This window comes from Mastomys coucha, unplaced genomic scaffold (genome assembly GCF_008632895.1).
Source record: "Mastomys coucha isolate ucsf_1 unplaced genomic scaffold, UCSF_Mcou_1 pScaffold18, whole genome shotgun sequence".
Classification (NCBI taxonomy): Eukaryota; Metazoa; Chordata; class Mammalia; order Rodentia; family Muridae; genus Mastomys; species Mastomys coucha.
In genome coordinates, this window is record NW_022196900.1 from 9169662 (window position 1) to 9178828 (window position 9167).

Genomic DNA, 9167 nt, shown 5'->3' on the forward strand with positions numbered 1-9167 from the left:
CTACAAAACCTGGCATAGTCATACAATTCATGCTTATAGTCATTAAAATCATTGGACCCTATTTCCAATTGAGTCCTATTCCAGAGAGCTGGGAGTTGGGACTTGACAAATAAATATTTAGAGGGACCCATTTTAGCTCACCATATGCAATGATACCATGAAAAGAAAGATGGAGGGGCTAAATGAATGTAGAAAAAGCAGACTTCAGAACAGGGAAAGTCATCAGGGTGTGGATCATGTCACCAAATAATAAAGGGCTCAACCCTCCAAGATAGCAGTCTTTAATGTGGGTGAACCTAACAACTGATGTGTTTAATTTAACATCTACTGTGTCCATAAATGTTTATGTTCTTTGCACTTTTTCTTTATATCTTTTTATTGCCTCTCCTTCTGTCTTTTCTGACACATGAATTATCCTTTTTTTAATTATGTGTGATTGCCCTAGAGTTTAATATGTGTGCATATATAGCACAATGTATGTATGTATGTATGCATGTATGCATGTATGTATGCATGTGTAAATATATTACACTTAACTAGATCTACTTCCAAATAACTTTGTACCACAGTGAAGATATCTTCTTTTTAATTTAAAAAAGTTACATGTATGAGTGTTTTGCCTGAATGTTTATTTGTGCATCACATTTGTATCTGGTGCTTTTGAAGGCCAGAAGAAAGTCTCAGACACCCTGGAACTGGAGTTACAGATGGTTGTGAGCTTCCATGTGGGTGCTGGGAATCAAGCCTAGGTTCTCTGAAAAAGCAGCCAGTGTTCTTAACCACTGAGCCATCTTTCCATCTGAAGGCACCTTTTTAATAAAGTATTCTTCCTTTGACTTAAAATATTGCATATTTTACATATTACATTATATGCCTCTTCATAAATTGACAAAGCAATGTTACCATTACTTTGAGCACAAATCTGAAAGATTGTAAAGTGTGTCAGGAACAATAAGACATACTGAATCAAAGAAGTATAATGTAGAAAGTAATTGTAGAAGAAGTTCACATTATAAGGTAGTCAGCTAGAAGAAGGAGGCACACTTAGAAACTCTAGAAATACTAGCGAATTGATGTAGTCATATGAGTATGATCTGGACATGCAGAGGGGGAGCTGCAATTGGTAGCATGGATGCCAGGAGAAGGGTATACCCTAGATTGCGGAAAGAACTGATATAGAGAGAATGATAGCCTTTCTGTTTGAATGGAATTGGGAAAGAAAATAATGGCTATAAAACTGAGAAGGAGGGGGGCTTTACAGGAAGATCTGAGGATGTAAGATATTCTGCATGTAAGACAATGATCAAATGCTGCACAGTGAATGAGACATGAGTAGGAAATCCTGTGTCTCTGTTTGCACACAGTTGGAACTCTGTCTTTCCCATTATTTGGAGTTTTCGTCTAGATTATCTTCATATATGTATGTGATTTAGGATGCTTCTACTGTATTAGGTTTCCCTACTACTCAAATGGTCCTTAATTTTAACTGTCTCTCCCCATCTTTCCTCTATCATCCCCATCTTTCCTTCCCCTCCTGATTTGCTCAACCCAGTCCTCCCCATCTATTCACAATTATCTATTCTATTTTTCTTTCCTAACAAGATCTATCTGCATCCCCTAGTCCCTTACTCTATACTAACCTCTGTGGTTCTATGGATTGTAACTTGGTTATCATTGCTTAGCAGCTAATGTCTACATAAGCTAATATATACCATATTTGTCTTTCTGGGTTTGGAGAACCTCACCTAGGATGTTTTTTTTTTCTAGTTCCATCTGTTTACCTGCAAATTTTTTGATGTCTTTTTATGTATAAAATGGCTGAGTAATACTCCACTGTGTAAATGCACCACATTTTCTTTATCCATTTTTCTGTTGATGGATGTCTAGGTTGTTTCCAGTTCCTGGCTATCATGAATAGAGGAGCGATGGACATGGTTGAGCAAGTGTCTCTGTGGTAGAATGAAGTGTCCAACAGTGATAAAGCTGAATCTTTAGGTACAATGATTTCCATCTTCCTAAGGAACTGCCACACTGACTTCCATAATAGCTGTACATGTTAGCAACCATCAGCAGTGGATGGGTGTTCCCCTTACTCCACATCCTTGCCAGTATGCAGTCATTATTCTTATTGATCTTGGCCATTTTGATAGGTCTAAAATGAAATTTCAAAGTAATTTTGATTTGCATATACCTGATAGCTAAGGATATTGAACTCTGTTTCTTAGCCATTTGAATTTTCCTCTATAAAGAGTTCTCTGTTTAGATCTGTACCTCATTTTAAAATTCAGTTGTTTCCTTAATCTCTCCCCTCCTTCTGAGTTCTTTATATACTTTGGATATTATCCCTCTATCAGATGTGTAGTTGATAAAAAAAAAAAATCTTTTCCCATTTGGTAGACTGCTGCCATGCAGTGGTTTCTCAGTTTCATGATATCCCATTTATCAATTGCTGATCTTATAGTATAATAACAGTAGTCTGTTCAAAACACCTTTCCTGTGCCAGTGAGCTCAAGGCTATTCCTCATTTTCTATTCTTTTAACTTCAGTGTATCTGTCCTTATTGTGAGGTATTTGATCCATTTGGAGTTGAGTTTTGTGCAGGGTGTTAAGTGTGAATCTATTCTTCCTCATATAGACATCCACTTTGACCAGCACCCTTTGTTGAAGATAATATCTTTTCTCCAGTATGTGTTTCTGGTTTCTTTATTAAAATTCAGGTGTCCATAGATGTGTGGATTTGTGTCTGGGTCTTCAATTCAATTCCATTTAAACATCTCTGGTTTTGTGTTAATATGATGCTGGTTTTATTACTATAACTCTGTAGTATAACTTGAAATCTGGAATGGTGAGACCTCTCACAGTTCTATTTTCCAGGAGTGTTTTAGCTATCCAGTGTATTTTGTGCTTCCATATGAATCTGAGAATTGTCTTTCAAGATCTGTGAAAAATGTGTTGGAATTTTGATAAGGATTGCATTGAATCTGTAGATTGTTTTTGATCCTTTGATAGAATGGCAATTTTTACTATGTTAGTCCTACCAATCTGTGAGCATGGAAGATCTTTCCATCTTTTGATATCTTCTTTAATTTCTTTCTTCAGTAATGAAGTTTTTGTTATACATGTATTTCACTTGCTTGGTTAGAGTTACCCCAAGACAATTTATATTATCTGAGGCCATTGTGAAAGGTTTTGTTTCCCTGATTTATTTTTCAATCCATCTGTCTGAATATTGAAGTCCATATATTGAAGGGCTACTGAATTTTGTGACTTGAATTTGTATCCAAGAATGTTTATCAGTTATAGGAATTTCGTTGCTAAGAATGTTTATCAGTTGTAGGAATTTCTTGGTAGATTTCAGGGTCACCTATGCAAACTACCATATCATCTGCAAAGATGTCTAGACTTCTTCCATTCCAATTTGTATCCCCTTGTTCTTCTTTAGTTGCCTTATTGCACTAGCTGAGACTTGAAGTACGATATTGAATAGGTGTGGAGGTAGTGGAAAATCTGGACTTGTTCCTGATTTTAGTAGAAATGCTTTGAGTTTCTGTCCATTTAAGTTGGTGCTGGCTACGGGCTTGTTGTAAACTCCCTTTATTTTATTGAGGTATGTCTCTTGTATCCCTGATCTCTCCAGGACTTTTATCATGAAGGGATGTAGAATTTTGTCAATGACCTTTTCTGCATCTAATGAGATGGTTGTGTATTTTTTGTCTTTGAGATTGTTGGTACCTGAAGTTCCTTTTAAGGCTCTCCTTCCCTCCACCCAACCTCTTAGGGACTACTCCACTCTTTTGATAGGTCCTCTACTTTCTCATAGACACAAACACACATTTTTCTCAGTGTTCATTTTCCTGCTACATTTTTAACCTTGTGATTATCATTTAGAAGAGCTATCTCTTTAACCACCTTGAAGTTGTTTGAATTCATTTTTACAGTCTCTACATGAAAGCAATCATCTTACCAGGTAATAATTTCTTTTTTGGTTTCTTTCCAAGATGTATACTACTTACTGTTTTGTTTTGTTTGGATCTACTGGGTTAAGTTAGGATATCAAGAAAACTTTGTCTCGTGGCAGCAGACCTTATTATCCCAATAACTTTATGGCTTAGAGCAAAAGCACAGAAAATGGTCACACCCCTTATGTCTAAATATTGAAAGATTCAATTAAATATTGTAGATTATAAGTGTAGCTAGCCAAACTGTTCGATTAAATATCGTTATCTTTCTACATGACACACCTAAGTTACAGCAAACATCGTACAACCACCTGGAAGGCCCAAGTCAATCCTAGAGTGCCACAGCTCCCTGTTGTACTTTTTCAAAACTTAACACCAATTATCTTTAGTTCTGAGGTCTTGTTTAACAGATTCCCTCTCTCTCTCTCTCTCTCTCTCTCTCTCTCTCTCTCTCTCTCTCTCTCTCTCTCTGTGTGTGTGTGTGTGTGTGTGTGTGATAGCTTTGTCTCTCTATGCCACAAAGCTTGGCTTTTTATGTGGGTGATGGGTGTCCAAACTCAGGTCTTCAATCTTGTGAAGCAGGCACTTTACCAATTAAACCATTCCCTATTGCTCGTTTAACTGACTCTGGCATTTAAAAAAAAAAAAAAAAGTATCCTATGGTATTACTTAATACCTTTTCTCCTTGGGATGAAAATTTGATAGATATGCCTCATTCTATGAACTAAGGGTACCATAAACACTACCATCCAATATACCTCAAAGAGAATCCAAATAGCTTAGTGAGAATCCAAATGAGCTTTATTTTAAAAATTGCCTTTCAAGACTTTCTTAAGCCCCTAAAGTGTGAGCCAAAATTCTTCCTCTACTTCCATTCCACCTGCAGATCTTAAGAACTGAGTTTCCTTAGAGCTAACAGGAATTTTAAGACTGTTGAAACTATATTATCAGAAGATCCATTTTAAGCAAAGACCTGAATAGTTATATATATATTTTAGTTGGCTAGGTCTTGAGGTCAGAACATTCAGAGAGGAGGACCAATGACCTGCATACACTTCAAAGCTTGTTCTTGCAGCAGCTGGTCCAACTGGAATGACTTGAGAAGGAAATTAGGAAAACCAGCTGTTGAGTACAGCTCTGTCACAAACAGGCTGAACAGGAGTGAGTCACTTCATATCTGTGCTGAGCCTCAAAGTGACCAGCTATCAGTTTATTAAGGACAGACGTCCAAAGCACTGGAGCAGGCTCTGGACAAAAAAGTTCATCCCTGCTTCCATTTGTGCCTGCGGCCATTCAGAAACCCCTCTAGCCTGTCTGTCATTCAGGGGCTTTAGGAGGCGGGGCGGGGCCGGGCGTGGGGGAGGATGGCACTTCGTTCTGAGCTTCAGTTTTCACACACCTAAAAAGCTAGGGGCTCGAGGCCGTCCTCGCCAACAAAATTCAAGGAACACAATGTGCAGGAAAACTGTAACATGTGGAGGGTTATCCAAATGTATATTGTCTTGGATACAGTACACAAGACGACCCACAAAACACTTGGAATTGTTCCTCCAGTGCATACTACATCACCTCCACGCCCACTGGCACGGTGGGGGGCGGGGCCATATACCCCGCCCCCTGGAGACGCCCCGCCCCGCTCGCGCCTGCGCAGTGTGTATCGACGGCCCGAGCGCCTAGGCGGGAGGTAAGGGGCTGACGGGCTGCCGCCACGGGGGCGCTGGGCTGCGATGTGTCACCGCGGGCCGGGCGGCAGACTCAAGGGCGAGGCGCCGGTCACCAAGCCCGGCTTCGGGTCAGTGTGAGCGTCGAGGCCGCTACCAGAAGTGGCCAAGCCTCCCTGGTTTCAGTTTTGGTGTAGCTGTCCCTGCGGGAACGGGGAGGCCGAGGCCCCGCGGCGCCATGCCCTCCGGGGTCGCTGTGAAGAGCTGCTTCCGGCCCTGGGTCGCCCGGTCAGCCGCACCGCTGGGGTCGACGGTGTGGCCCGGGTGCGTCCTGGTGACTCCGTGAGGGACGCGATGCCGGTGGCCAGGCAGGACGCGGAGAGGCCGCAGCTGCGGGGACCAAGCCAGCATTTATACTCCTTGTGCCACCCACATGCCCAAGGGGATGCATTTCTTTGAGGGATAGTGTTGTCAGCAGTTTGGGACATTTTTCTAGGAAAGGGACCCTTTCGCTTTTAAATAACTCTCGAGTAATTTACTTCACCTTTGGGTACTTTTTCTTCTTGTGGAACCCTAGTATCATGGTACCCATATCGTCTTAGTTGCAAGATACCAAGAGATCAAGTTTGTAAAAAGCACTTGACACCTCTCACTGCAAAGTGACTGCAGTCTTATCTCCTTAAACGTTCTTTCATCCATGAAACAGCAATTCTTATACAAGCGGAAACACCAAACAAAAACTTTGGAGTAATTTACAGTTATTGAAAAGTAGAAGTTGCTGGAGGCCTTGGTGGCCCACGCCTTTAATCCCAGCATTTAGGAGGCAGAGGCAGGGGGATCTCTTGACTTCAAGGCTAGCCTAGTCTACAGACTGAATTCCAGGACAGCCAGGACTACACAGTGAAACCCTGTCTTGAAAAAACAAAAGAGAAAGAAAGAAAACTCGTACAAGCAATACAGAACACTACAGCGCCCCTGTGTTCGCATTTTACATACCATACGTAGTACAGTCATGAGAGCAAGAGATTATTAATATTAGAATAACTGGGCCTCTTGTGATTCCATTTTTTATTAGAGTCCTTTATGTATTATTCTACAATGGGATCTAATAAACAACCTTACTCTTGATGGACCCGGCACCATTACCTTTTTCAATCTGTAACAGTATTGTGACTTTTATGCTTTTGAAGAGTCAGGAATGTTGGTAGTGCCTTTCAAGTAGAAGTGTACCTATAGTTGGTTGGAACTAGATTGTGTTGCATTTCTGTTAAGAATACCAGAAGGTATGAGTACCCTTTTCAGTTATGCCTCCATGGACCCTCCAGATGGGACCTACTGCTTGTGTGTTGACACAATCACAATCACTTAGTTAAATTTGGTATCTGGGAGATTCTCCATAGCAATTAGTACTCCAGTACTAATTGCCTCAAGTACTATTTGAAACTGACAGTCCTCAATTTCCCTCCTTCCTTTATTGACTTCTTCTCAAAGGAGGAGCTTTCTATCTCATTTCTTTATCTATACTCAATTCTCTGTGTTAACATAAACTCCTATGATTGCTGGGTACTAGTGACACATGCCTTTAATCCTAAGACTTGGGAGGCAGAAGCAGGTGGTTCTCTGAGTTCAAGGCCAGCCTGGTCTACAGAGCGAGTTCCAGGACAGCCAGGGCTGAAAGCCTGTCTTGGAAAAATCAAGAAACAGAACCTCATAAGATTATTTTGCTGTTATTATGTACTTCATATATCAAATTGTTCTCACTTTGGCCATTAGAAGGTTTTGTCTTGTCCTTATTATTTTCTGTACCTCTGTGACTTCTGCACCAGTTCTGGAATCAACCTCGTCTCTAAGGACCCCTGGTCTCCTTCACTCACCTGCAGCTTGCTGCCCTCGCTCTGTCTTTCAGAATGGTATTAGACACTGACACCTGTGGTCTAGGAGTGCTCACTGATACTCGGGTGCCATTACACTCAGAGCCTCACAAAAGACAGCAGCCCATGCATATATGCAAGATTGACATTTATTTTGGTATCTTTTTGTATGTGGCTAAGAAATCAAAGTGCAGAGTGGTATCTCTGTCTTTTTACACTACAAGGATCATCCTGATATTGGCTTCTGCTTGTTCCCTACCAGTGAGAACTGACTCGTTTTTCTGAGAGGTGTTTCCCTATATGTTCAGTCCTGGTATATGTAGAAAGTCATTCCAGGATGTCTGAAATACACTAGTCAGGGAAACACAGAGCACAACTATTTTAACCTTCAACCTTACAGTGATCAGCAAAACCTCCATGTCCTGTTCTCTACTTGCTTTCTTCCCATGGTAATGCAGTTCTCCTATATCCTGGAGATGCATGAAGTAGCATTTACTCTTTGATGTGTATAGGTCCATGGGTTTTGTGATATACAACTACACCATGATAGTAAATCTTTTCACAAATATTTTGTGCTTTTTTTAAACCATTAAAATATAATAACATCACAGAAGTTTGAGAATTTAGGAATTTTGTATATTTTTGGACATTTTTACAGGTGTAAGCTCTTTATCCCTTTAAACCTAGTGTTTTAGTCGTGTAACATGATCCGACTTTGTGACCAAAAAATAAAAAAAATCATGGAATGTACTTTCAGTCAGTAGTCCAACACACTTGTATACCACGTTTTGACATTGAACTGGGATATCTCCTGTAACAGATAACAAATGTGAGCTATTTTATCATTTGATGGCATTTGTTATGGTAACACTATGCAATAATTTGGATATTATACTGTCAGATATATAATTACGTTATAATTCTGTAAACAATAGGAAATGATAGAAAAAATTAATTCTAGCTAGAAGTGGACTGTGAACTAGAAAAATCTCCTAGGACACCATTTTTTCCCTCACTAATCAAACCAGTCATTGGTTAGAATATGGAGAAGTGCTTCTGGTAGAATGTGTATAGGAAGAACCTTTAATGGCTTATTTGGCAGTGAGTATATTTTTAAAACTTTTTTTTATCTGCTTGCTATTTCTATTTTTAGCTGTCTAAGTAGTCATGGGAGGTAGTATGGATTTATGTATGAGGAAAGTAATTGGAATGTAGTTTATAATAGTAGAAAATTAGGATCATCTTAAATACCTAACAGTGGAAGATTAGATTATGGAACACTCACAGTGTAATACTATGCTATTATGTAGTAAAAATGTTTACATGGTAATATTTTCTGTATAATTGGTCATGTTATTCAAAATAAACCCAGTCAGTCAGTCAGTCAGTCAGTCAGTCATTCAATCCATCAATAGGTTATTATTTTCATTCTATCCATTTATTTTCTTCATTGTTATAATATGCTTTTCATAATCCTTTGCAATGTTTTATGTTTTGAAAGGGAGAAAGGTGAATTCAGTAAATGTTTAAATGTTTAGTGACCAATTACCTACCAGATACCTTAACAAACTCTAGGGATCCTGGGGAGTACCAAAAAGAAATTGCGTGTTCTAGTTCTCTTTCTCTCTTTTTCTTCTCTCTCTCTCCCTCTCCCTCTCCCTCTCCCTCTCCCTCTC

At 39.6% G+C, this 9167-nt stretch overlaps 1 protein-coding gene across 2 annotated transcripts in view; it reads left to right on the forward strand.

Annotated features, from left to right (window-relative positions):
* The first annotated feature begins 5604 nt into the window (after positions 1–5604).
* The window catches only part of Stx17 (syntaxin 17), a 58864-nt gene continuing 55301 nt past the window's right edge, over positions 5605–9167 (forward strand). Inside the window, exon 1 of one of the 2 annotated variants that reach the window (XM_031377358.1) lies at positions 5605–5751. The gene's annotated coding sequence lies outside the window, so the exon portion shown is untranslated. The remainder of the gene's footprint in view (positions 5752–9167) is intronic. The other variant, XM_031377359.1, reaches the window with a different exon arrangement.